The 12,278-nt window shown below is 44.2% G+C and overlaps 1 pseudogene; it reads right to left on the bottom strand.

Annotated features, from left to right (window-relative positions):
* Positions 1 to 7,864: 7,864 nt before the first annotated feature.
* Positions 7,865 to 10,801, bottom strand: Rpl4-ps4 (ribosomal protein L4, pseudogene 4; annotated as a pseudogene).
* Between the last annotated feature and the right edge of the window lie 1,477 nt (positions 10,802 to 12,278).

Raw genomic sequence — 12,278 nt, 5'->3', positions numbered from 1 at the left:
TGGTGATGCCGTAGAGACTCTCCAAATAACTTCCCATAAGTCCCTGCGGCTTCTTGCCACCTCACATTCATAGAGATTCCTCCTGATGTGCATTTTCTGATGCCAAATCCTGAATTGAAGTGCGAAGCCCAAATGAAAGTCTGAAGTGGAAACCGCCCTTGCTGGTTTGTGTGTGTTGTTTATTGAGAGGACTGGACTGCAGCTACTGGTTCCTGTGTGGTGATTGCCAAGAGGACTGGACTGACTGCAGCTACTGGTTCCTGTGTGGTGATTGCCAAGAGGACTGGACTGACTGCAGCTGCTGGTTCCTGTGTGGTGATTGCCAAGAGGACTGGACTGACTGCAGCTACTGGTTCCTGTGTGGTGATTGCCAAGAGGACTGGACTGACTGCAGCTGCTGGTTCCTGTGTGGTGATTGCCAAGAGGACTGGACTGACTGCAGCTGCTGGTTCCTGTGTGGTGATTGCCAAGAGGACTGGACTGACTGCAGCTGCTGGTTCGCATTTGGTGTTTGCTACTGGACGGAACTTCTGATATCCAGACAAGGAAGATTGGACTCTTCCCCCAAGAGAACTATTTCCAAACAGGTCTCCTTCCCCTGTGTCCTAGTAACTTTTCTTTTTTACTACTTCTGGTGGGTGGTGGGCTGGAGGAGAGGGTGAAGTAGGTTGAAAAAAAAATTATGCCTACGAAAGTGTTCCCACAATGCTTTGTAATTGGAAGGTTTCTGACCAGCATGAATTTGTTGATGTTGAGCAAGGTCTCAGTTCTGGACATGGGATCTCCCATGGCTCACAGTATTCTAAGGTTTCCCTTCCAGATAAGCAAGCTGATTCTGGGTAAGACTTGTACCGTGACTACAGTTTTCACCACATTTTTTCAACCCGCATGATTTTTCACCATTATGCATTTTCCAGTATCAGTAAGGCATTAGGCACGAGTGAAAACTTCCCCTTGGGGATTTAGCTCAGTGGTAGAGCACTTGCCTAGCAACCACAAGGCCCTGGGTTCGGTCCCCAGCTCTGAAAAACAGAAAAAAAAAAAAAAAAGAAAGAAAGCTTCCCCTTGCTCTTTACCAGTGTGAATCCTCTGTGGTTAGTGAGAAATGCTCTCTGGACTAAGGGCTTTCTACATTCAGGGCATTTGGAGGGCTTTTCTGCAGTATGGATTCCCCGATGTTCACTTAGGTATAAGCCACCATCCACTTCATGACTACCTCTCCCTTCTCTTTCCTCCTGGTCCTTCCCTACTCCTCTCTCTCCTTCTGGGACCCCTACCTGGGATCAGAAGTCCAGCCTTCCTATCTCCTCTGCCCAGTCATAGGCTGAATCAACAATATATTGGTCAATCAGAGAGGATGGGAAACAATTTTTACATAATATCAAGACTGGAAATGCTTGACCATGCCAATGTCCAGACTGTAGAAAAGGCATCTGGCATAGAAAATAGATCTTGGGGCCCAGAAATCTGTATCTGAATACATAGTGCACAAAACCAAGCCCCTACATAGAGTTTCACAACGATCATTTATACTTTGTAGAGATTTAAGACAGTCGTTCAGGGACAAGTCAAAACAAAACCTTCACGTGAGTGATTTTGTGTTAGAGATAATTCTAACTCACACGGGCCGTGATCCAAAGTTGGAAGAGGTCACTGGCCCTCTTTTAGAGTCCTCTCCTGAGAAAGCAGAGCAAGAGAAGGGAAGAATCTTAGTAAGACAAGCTTTTGTACAGATCTTTCAAAGGGACAAATGAGAGGGACATTTTCTTCCTCAAAGGAAGTCAGGATATTGTTGGGGTTCAGCAATCGCAACTCAAACCAAACAAACACTGATTTCGGTTAAGAATAGTTTATTGAACACACACCTTAATACTGGACATCCAGGAGGGTCTGCTCTCAGGGTAGGCTTTTTATAGGAAAAACAGGTTCAAAAGTGTAAAGGGCGAAGAGGGGAGCCGTTGGCTCACTAGGCAAAGTATCATCAGTGAACCTTTATGCTGATTGGGCCTGAGGAAGGTAAGAGGAGTGGTGGACCGGTGGTGAACAGGGAAATTTTAGAACATTGAGATATCAGAGCATGAGGATTATACCCTTTTGTCTTATTAGTGGCATTCTTCAGTGTTAGCGATAAAACCCACAGTGAGCTCATACATAGGTGCAGGAAGGGCAGCCCAGTGGTTAGCTCTGACTCAAGCCATCTTAGACATAACAGGTGATATTGACCTTTGATTTGATGGGTCCAACATAAAGCTTTGTGGAATTTCTTCAGATTAGCAGACCTCATACAGAACATTCAGAGCATACAAAACAAAACAGGGTATGTGGTCAGCATGTCCTTGTTCTATGCCAAGTCACTTCTCTGTGTCAAAGACTGGTAGGTATGTTACAGCAACAACATGAAATATCTGGTAGGCATGGAACAGAATGGCTCCAGCTATGCTGGGGATGGGGGTCAGACCATCACAGTTATCTTGACCATTTGCAAAAGCAGACTCAATTTAAGCAAGTCAGTTCCAGTCCAATTAGTTGTACTATCTCCTAAATCTCCCCTGTAGGCTTAGATATTTTCAAAACCTCTTTTATTAAGGGTTCTTAAATGCTTTTCCTCCCAAACCAGAGGTAGGGGGAAAAGAAGATTAATAGGAAAAGGGAATTGTGAACCTGTTTAGAAGTAGTTCCCTGGGGTGAATTCACTCTTCATTGTCAGGATATCAGAAGTCCAGTTCAATAGCAAACACCAAATCTGAATCAGTAGTGGCGGCATGATCCAGCAGAAACAGCAAGGCTCCACAGTTAGCAGAAGCAGCCAGAATCAGCTGGAATATCACAAGAAGTTCTTTTGAGCATTTCCCTCTATGAAGTGAAGACCAAAGAAGACCAGCAAAGACCAGTGAAGGCCAGTGGAGTGTTGCAAGGCATGGCAATGCAAGAGTTTGTGGGGTCCATTTATCTTTCTAAACATCACATGCCCTCTCACAAGACAACTTCCAGAAAAACAGCATATGACACAACTGAGTTGTTAGAGAAACCAGAAATTTTGCCTTCACTCCCTTACAACTATACTGACCCAGGGTTACATATTCTCACAATTACCTCAAGGATGATGGGACTTCCTCATTCTGCCGCCCACTATGCCTGCACAGGGATCTGTGCACATCTGTGACGATGCCCCTCCTTATCCAAGGAAGTCTATGGCACAAACAGAACATCCTTGAAGGCCACATCCCATAATTAAAGGCAATTCTGAGGCCAAAATAATGCAAGCAGACTGATCATTACCCCAGGCAGTTGTTACAGTGACTCCAACAGAACTCTGCACCAGTCTCTGGCCCAGATGGATTAGCAGTGCTAAGAACTTCGCAGATCCCGGTACTCACTGTCACAACTTCCCTGCAGCCTCCTCACTTAGTGTAAAGACATAGAGAAAGTGAGAACATGGTTCTGGCCAGCACTATTCTAAGATAACAAAAATACTATGTGAGCAATACTATGTTTCAACACTTTGTATGTGTATCTTTTCCTTAGAAATATGGGACGTGGGGCTGGAAAGATGGTTCATAGGTTAGGAGTGCTTGCTGCTCTTGAAGAAGACCTGGGCTGAGTTCTTAGCATCTTCATGTTTATTTACAACTGCCTATTACCCAATTCTCGTGGCACTGTTGGGAGATGTGGACTTACTGGAGTAGCTGTGTCCTTGTTGAAGGAAGTGTGCCACTGTATAGGTGGGCTTTAAGGTCCCAAGCTCCACCCATTGGGACCATGCCCTGCCCAATGAAGAAGATAGTCCCCTCCTTGCTCCCATCTGTAGGCTCACATTTTTCAAAACCTACTTTAATAAGGCTTTTTAAATGCTTCAACCTCCTTTGTAGCCCACGACAAAGGCTGTAGGAGAAAAACGGTTCATAGGACAAAGCAAATGTGAACCTGTTTAGAAGTAGTTCTTTGGGGCAATACCAACAAATGCTATAGCTAGCTTTCCTAAGACTATTTTTTTCTAATTTTCTTGCCCTCCCTCCCAAAATGAAATTCTTTACCCCAAGTCAACAGCAAACATTATAAAAAGATCATTGTCCCAGTCCCTCCAGTTTTGTTTATTTTATAAACTATAGATATGCTATCATTTAGAAAGATAATTTAAAAATAGTTATAATTTTGGGCAGGGAGGAAACTAAATAGAGAGCTTAGAACAGACTTCTATCTATCTTTCCTTCCCTCTTCTCTGTCCTTCTTTCTTAGGTAAAGAGAAGAGGGTGGGAGAGAGAGAGAGAGAGAGAGAGAGAGAGAGAGAGAGAGAGAGAGAGAGAGAGAGAGGCTCCACTGAATCAGCGTGAGTCTAAGAAGAAACAAGAAGCAGCTGGGACACCATGAGAAGCTCGGTGGTTTGTTTATCTCTATGAAGCCACAACGAGTGAAGATCAGCAAAGCCCAGTAAAGTGGTGTAAGGCAAACCATTCCAAGAGCATTCTTCACACTCTGTCAGGTTCTCTGTACACTCTTTCCAAACACCATGTGTCCTCTCGAGTGTCTGCCTCAGCAAAACACCCTCTCAAAAGAGTTTCCAGAAAAACATCACATGACACACCCGAGTTTCCAAAGAAACCAGAAATTTCCACTTCATATCCCCCTTTCTGCTTAAAAAATTTTTCCTCTAACATCAACATTTTACACACAATAGAAATAATTACAAGAACCAGAAAATTAGAACTTGACATCACATTTTAAATGGGCAGCATGTTTGATAGAGCACGGTACGGTGAGGAGGGAGGGGTGCCTTGATGGCCCATGCTGAGGCATCCCTTCCCCTGAGGGACCAGCCATCCGATGGGTACAGTGTAGAAAAGAGTTTATTTAGGGCATAGGGAGGGGAGTTGAGAAGGAAGTAGAGATAGAGGAAGACAGATAGAGGAAGGAGGAGGAAGAGAAGGAAAAAGAGGAAGAGGAAGAAGAGGAGGAGGAGGAGCAGGAGGGGGAGAAGGAGGAGGAGAAAGGGGAGGAGGAGGAGGAGAAAGGGGAGGAGGAGAAAAAGGAGGAGGAAGAGGAGGAGGAAGAAGGGGAGGAGGAGGAGAGGCCAGCTAGGAACATGTGAAGTGTGAGGAGAGGGAGAAGAGGGGGGTGGGGGAGAGAGAGAGAGAGAGAGAAGGAGAGAAGGGTAGAGTGAGGAGGGGCCAAACAGCCCCTTCTATAGGAATCCAGGCCTACCTCACTATTGCCAGGTAGCTGTTGGGTGGTGCCTAAAAGGAATGCTGACATTCGTTCATTTTGGTTTAATTAAAAACTGAGAAGCTAGAAAGTAATGGTGAAGCAGGAATAGGGTCATTGTGTGATCTTTAGCTGCTTCCTGATGACTTTGGGGCAGACGTGTCTCTGGGAAACCTAAGAAGATGGGGATGGGGGTGTTGGTCCAGTCTTAGGAGAGTTGGCTGTGTCCTTGCTGTCCCGGCTCTGTGGAGCCCTCTGTGGGTGGGACAGAGCAGATTGAGTAGGAGCGTCTATGTCTGTGAGAGTAGATTAGAGCATTTGTGGGTTGCTTCTCTGGAGCTATCCTGGATGTAGATTTTGAGTAAACTCCTGGACTTGGCAAGAAGCTCTCTCTCTCTCTCTCTCTCTCTCTCTCTCTCTCTCTCACACACACACACACACACACACACACACACACACACACACCACATTACAGGTGGAGACTAAAATTAAGTACCTTTGGGAGAAAAAAAATTTCTTAGGTGTGTATTTGAAACTCTTAGGTCTCGGTGGTTGGAGTGAGGAGAATCCCAGTCCCGGGGGATCAAGAGAGGAATCCCACCCTGTGGAATAGATTGGCAGGAGTACTTATCCAGATGGAGTCTGTTTGGCCCATGAGAGGTAGATCTGAGTGTGTTTCTTGAAGCTTATAAGTTTACAAAAGAGAGAAAGTTTTTAACAGCATGAACATTGTTTAAGATGACCTTAGGGAACAAAAAAACCTTTTATGGAGCAAAATGAGCAGGACGGGCTTTTTTTCTTCTGTCCCGGAGACTGAATATATATAAACTTAGTAAAATGAGAAACATTTTTAAGTTTATATTTAAAAGACAATTAAAGGAAACTCAAAACCTTGACCTTGTGAATGTGACCACTGATTATACAGTGTGAGAAAGACCTTAAATGTAGAGATGAAAGACAACCAAAGGAAACTTAAAATTTGAACTTGTGATATAAAAGTTGGATCATAGAGGAATGTTTTATTCGGGTGAGGCTAATTTATAAGAACTTCATTGGTAAATGTTAAGACAGTGGCACAACAAAGGGAGGAAATAGGAAGCATTTAGTCACTGGAAACTGAGATAAGGAAGTAACAGGAGGTTACATCTGAGTTTGTGCATCTTTATCATAACACCTGTGAGCAAGGCAAACCTGTCTCTTTTTGATAAGAGATCTGGTAATCTTAACTAGTTAACGAATTGACTTATGGTGGTGGATTACCTTGCGATAAGGAGCCAGGTCTGTTTTCTAGCGGTCAAGCTGCATTTTGCTTAGCTGTTAATGTAGTCAGAAATCTGGGAAGAATGAATTATAACCTAATTATAAATTATAAAATATAAATTATAGATGTCATGTATTAATTAAAACGACAGAGGTTGGTCTTATAGTCCACTCCCTAGACATTTCCCAGGTCCCTGTGGTCTCCATGGCAACTTGGGCAGAGTCATTCTGGCCATCAGGCCCAGAGGACAAGAAGCTTTTTCCTGTGGAGTAGAAATGACTCACCTGGTCTCAGGCAATGTAAGACATTTACCTGTCTGGGTGTCCTCTGTTTGTCCAAAGTGTAGGCCAAGTCCTATCAGCAGGCAAGGCAATGGAGCAGTGTGTCTCAGTGGTTATCATACCACAATCCAGGCAGTCTTGAGGCTGTGCCCATATCTTCTCAGAGATCTTGGCAGGGTTCACCATTAGGCTTTGGGAGTCTCTGTCTGTTATAATAAGCTTAAACATTTAATGTTATAGTTAGCAGATTTCTGACAAGATTGAGAGCCAGTATCTATTAAGCATATCTGAGTTAGGCAACAATCTGTGTTTAATTATTTTTCCTGGAATGTATCTAGTAAATAACAATATATTTGATAGAGCATGGTATGGTGAGGTGGGAGGGGGTGCCTCAGCAGGAGGGAGAGAGGGCAGCCAGGAACATGTGGAGAGAAGGGGCAGAGAAGGAAGGGAAAAGAGGAAGAAATGGGTCAGGGAGAAGAGAGTCAGAGAGAGAGAGAAGGGGCAGAGAGAGTGAAGGGGACCAAAAGGCCCCTTTTATAGCAAGCCAGGCCTACTATTGCCAGGTTACTGTTGGGCAGAGCCTAGAAGGAATACTAACTAACATATAATATAGTCTAGCAATCATCTAGCAAAACAACCTTAAAATATTTCTATCAATATACAATGATTCAAATGAACAACCTTAAATTTCCATCACTATACAACAATAATTCAAACCAGAGAACCTTCAAATTTTTGTCAATGTACATTAATCAACTTTATTTTGTTTCCTCCCTGATCGTAGCCAATGTGTTCAGATCAAGACATGGAACCCTCGGCTCTCCCAGCATCAAGGCTGCCCCCACAATGCCACACTTCCCACCGTGATGATAATAGACTGAGCCTCTGAAACTGTCAGCCAGCCCTAATTGGTTTGACTTTATGGGTTGCCATGGTCATGGTGTCTCTTCACAGCAATGGAACCCTAGCTAGGACGGACTGGTAGGGCCATCCTTCCCCGTGCCTGTTTTACTGACATCAAGCACCAGGATGAGTTTTTCATGAAAGGAATTCAAAGCTGTAAGGAATACTGACTTTGGGTGAGTGGTGACTTAGCAGAGTCTACACAGAGGCCTCCCTGGGAGTGGGCTATAGGAACTTCTGTCAACCTGGGGCCAGAGAGCAATCAGGATGATTAGGAAGGGAGAGTTACTGTGGATGTAAAAGGAGCAGAGTTGTTCAAACAAACAAACAAAAAAAAAACCAAAAAAACAAAAAAACAAAAACAAAAACAAAAACAACAACAACAAAAAAAAACACCAAAAAAAAAAAAAACTAAACCAAAATGATTTCTTTAGGGAAATTTCCCTATAGGAGAATCCTGTCTTAGATGCTTACCTAAGAAATCAGGGAGGGTGTGTTGAAACTAACTAGAGGAATTTGTGTTCATAAGATGTCCACAACTTCTTCTTAGGTCCCATCCACCCATGATTCTCATCTTTCTCCAATTCCTTTTTTTCCCCACTGTATCTTCGATTTATTCAAATAGGCTGTATCTATTGCACTCTGGAATTTACAAATTTTAATAGTTTACGCAGCAGGCTTTTTTTTTTTTTTTTTTTTTTTTTTTTTTCTGCAGTAGGTTTCTTCTCTGCTGGTTTCCTGGTAACCACCTTTTCCCTGCAGGCTTCTTCAGCTTCCTGACATCCACAGGTTTCTTTCCTTTTTTGCCTACCGCAGGCTTCTTGTCTGCAGCCCCCTTGTCTGGAACGATCTTCTTGGATTTGGCTGCCCGAACATCAGCTGCCGCTTCCAGCTTTTTCGCCCGAAGTTTGTGATTTCTAGCCTGGCGGAGAATGGCGTTCCTGCGCATAGTCTTTGCGTCAGTGTTCAGATTCAACGTGATCCTCGGGTTCGTCAGTGGGTTCTTCTTCAAGACTCTACGCTGAATCTTCTTGCGTGGTGCTCGGGGGGTTCTTGGATCTCTAGGTTTTTCAAGACTGTTAAGGTCTGAGGTCTGTGTTCATCATCTTGTGCATAGGGAGGTTATAGTTACTCTTGAGGGAAGGAGCCTTACGCCAAGTGCCATACAGCTCATCCAACTTCCGGAAAGCACTTTCAGTCCAAATGCAGAAACGCCCACCCCATGCCCACCGGGAGCAAGTTTCAAAACGTTCAGCTTGCTTCCATCAAGCAGAGTAAAATCAGGGATGTTTCTGTCTGCCTCGAGGATAGCATTATCTTCATCGTAGATGATGCAGGGTCCCCTGTGCTGGATCTGCCCTCATTTTTTCATTTTGCCATAGCTAGCTCTCATTCTCTGAGAGGCATAGACCCTTTTAATGTCATTCCAAGCTTTAAGTTTCTTTTTTTCTTTTTTCTTTTCTTTTTTTCGGAGCTGGGGACCGAACCCAGGGCCTTGCGCTTCCTAGGCAAGCGCTCTACCACTGAGCCAAATCCCCAACCCAAGCTTTAAGTTTCTTAAGTAGCTGAACAGCCTCCTTGGTCTTCTTGTAACTTTCAACTTTATCTTCAACCACCAAAGGCAGTTCAGGGGGCTGGAGAGATGGCTCAGTGGTTAAGAGCACTGACTATTCTTCCAGAGGTCCTGAGTTCAATTCCCAGCAACCACATGGTGGCTCACAACCATCTGTAATGGGATCTGATGCCCTCTTCTGGTGTGTCTGAGGACAGCTACAGTGTACTTACATAGAATAAATAAATCTTTAAAAAAAAAAAAGGCAGTTCAGGAAGGTCCTCAACACGATGACCTTTAGACATCTCCCATAGGATGACGTCATTGGATGAGATGAGAAGGAAGGATAGGCAGGGAAGAGTTTAGGAAGGAGAGAGGAGGAGGTAGAGCGGCAAGATGGTCAAGATGGAGTCTACGGAAGAGATGGTTCAGATTTATCTCGTCTAGGTGGGTGGTTTATATCTATCACTTGGCAGTGAATTTATTGTATGGATGAATTGTGGACTGAGAATTTAACATATAAATCTAATTGCTAAATTTTAAGTTTCTGGAACTTTGATTTTACCGGGCTAAAGAGGACAGTGTGTGACAGAAATGGCTGAGAGGCAGTAAGAGTGTGTGGTTCTGGTTCTGTTGCCTGAGCAGAGTGAGAACACACAGGGCCTGCAGAATGAGAGGGGTGTGTGTGTGTGTGTGCACCAGGCATGGTAACTACCACCTAGGGGACTGAGCAGAGAGGGTGGCTAAAAGGGAGACAGCCTGGAGTGGGCAGCTTGTGGACCCTGTGGCAGAATAGCAGCCAGAGCCAGAGGATCTGGCTTGTGGAAACTGATAGAAAACGTTCCTTTTAAAATTTTACTACAACAATCACCAAATCAGGTAAGGCTGAGGCAGCCAGGGCAGAACGGATAGCATACGGTTTTTGGGTTATGTTCACTCTGAGGTGCCAACAACACCAGACACCAGGTTTTGGTGGGTGCAAATATGCGCCCCCCCATGACACATATTTCAAATTCTACCCTGGAGAGAACAGTGGGTCCCACCACCTTGAACTCTTGGAATTCAAACCACAGCTCTGCAGTACCCCAAGACTTCACACTGGTCAGATAACCTGCTAATTTACTGATGGCATAGGGCTGTCTGTTGTTTTTCTTCAAGCTGGTATGAATGAAGTTCCCAATATCCAGTTGAATGGTAGCTTTGAACACAGCTGGCAAAGTGACATTCTTGCCAGATGACTCCCCCTTTTCAGAGTACACTGATCTGAGGGGACGGGCACAAACCGTTATGGGGAGAGAAGGCCATGCCTCTCCAGTTCTAACATTTTTGCCAGTACGCCTTCTGGGACACATCATTCGTTAGCAAGGACACTTCTTTATGTTCAGCCACTGTCTGGATAGCCTCTTACCTGGTGGGTCTGCCACAAATGTGGCTTTGCTCAGCACAGTCTGAAAGGCTATTAATGTTGCTCCTGCCACTGGGTCAGGAAATGGGCAAGTGGATTGATTATGTGCTTGCTTAGGACTTCTAGATTTTTCTCCTCCTATCTTACCTCATTTTAAACTTCACGCCATATGTTCTTCTATACCCTAGGATGACACCGCCATAGGCTATTTCCTCATGGCTTAAAATCTTGAGCTCAAGGCTCGTGCACTGCAACTAGACCAAGTCTTGCTTCCCATTCTTGCAATTTTAGCATAACCATGCATGCAGATGGGCTTGAATTGCTTACCTCTCCTGGACCTGCCCATTCTCGTGTCTCATTCTTAAGAGAATACTAATCATTTCCTCTTACTCTTCCTCCCATGAGGTACCGTTCACATTCATACACTTGGAATATACCATGTATGTTGTCCCCTACTGCTTACACATTGCTCCACTTGATCAAGTTAATTTTGCTCTATCAGTCTGTCTATCTACCTACTACCTACCTATTTATTTAAGATTCTTTAAAAAAAAAAAAAAAACACAAACCTTATGGTCAACCAGCCCAAGTCACCTAGCCAGTGAGACATTTTTCTTTTTTTAGATTAAGTATTTTTTATAATTTATTTTATTTGAGTACACTGTCGCTGTCTTCAGACACACCAGGAGAGGGATCCCATTAAAGATGGTTGTGAGCCACCATGTGGTTGCTGGGAATTGAACTCAGGACCTCTGGAAGAGCAGTCAGTGCTCTTAGCCGCTGAGCCACCTCTCCAGTCTGAGACTTTTTCTTTCAAGGGATCTAGATTAACCTCGGCCCCTTATCATATTGACGATAGCGTGGCCTGACCTGAAGCAGTCTTGTGCATCATCTTCCTGTTTTTTAACATAAGCGGTATGACTGAAAGCTGAACACTGTCAGAAAAATACCCCTCATCTTCTCCTGAACTATAAACTTTTTGCTGGGCAGACCCACAGATGTACATCTTAAACTCACCAGGCTGAAAACTTATGATCCCTACACACTACTCTCCAACACACACACTCAGGCTTCCGGAATAAAATCCCCATGCCTCTTCAGAGAGATGGCCGCTTTGCAAACATTCCCGGTGCTTGCCTTACCAGTTACAGGCAATAATTCTTCCTCTGCTCCTTCCTTTGCATTCACCAAGGCCAAATCCCACCGCCTTTAACTATATCCTCATTCCTACAAATGACTTAACAACAGTAGTTAAATGCAACGTTCATTTCCTTTTGGTCACAGGGTCGCTGGCCACCACTGTTTCTACAAATAGTAACCTGGTATCAAATGCATACCTATGTCACGCTTAAAACACCTACTATAGGGGTTGGGGATTTAGCTCAGTGGTAGAGCGCTTGCCTAGCCAGCGCAAGGCCCTGGGTTCGGTCCCCAGCTCTGGAAACAAAACAAAACAAAACAAAAAACACCTACTATAGGGTTGAGGAGGTGGCACTTGCCATCCACCCTGAGTTCATGAGTTCGATGTTTAATATACACAGAGGCAGGTGAGAACTGACCCAAAGTTATCCACACGCCCATATGTGTACACTCCCCAAAAATGCAACACAAAAGGTAATTAAAAAAAAATACAACCATCACACACAGCTCTCTCACACACACACATGATCGCAC

This window comes from Rattus norvegicus, chromosome 1 (assembly GCF_036323735.1).
Source record: "Rattus norvegicus strain BN/NHsdMcwi chromosome 1, GRCr8, whole genome shotgun sequence".
Classification (NCBI taxonomy): Eukaryota; Metazoa; Chordata; class Mammalia; order Rodentia; family Muridae; genus Rattus; species Rattus norvegicus.
Note: the sequence above shows the minus strand (reverse complement) of the source record. Positions and strands in the feature narration are given on the sequence as shown.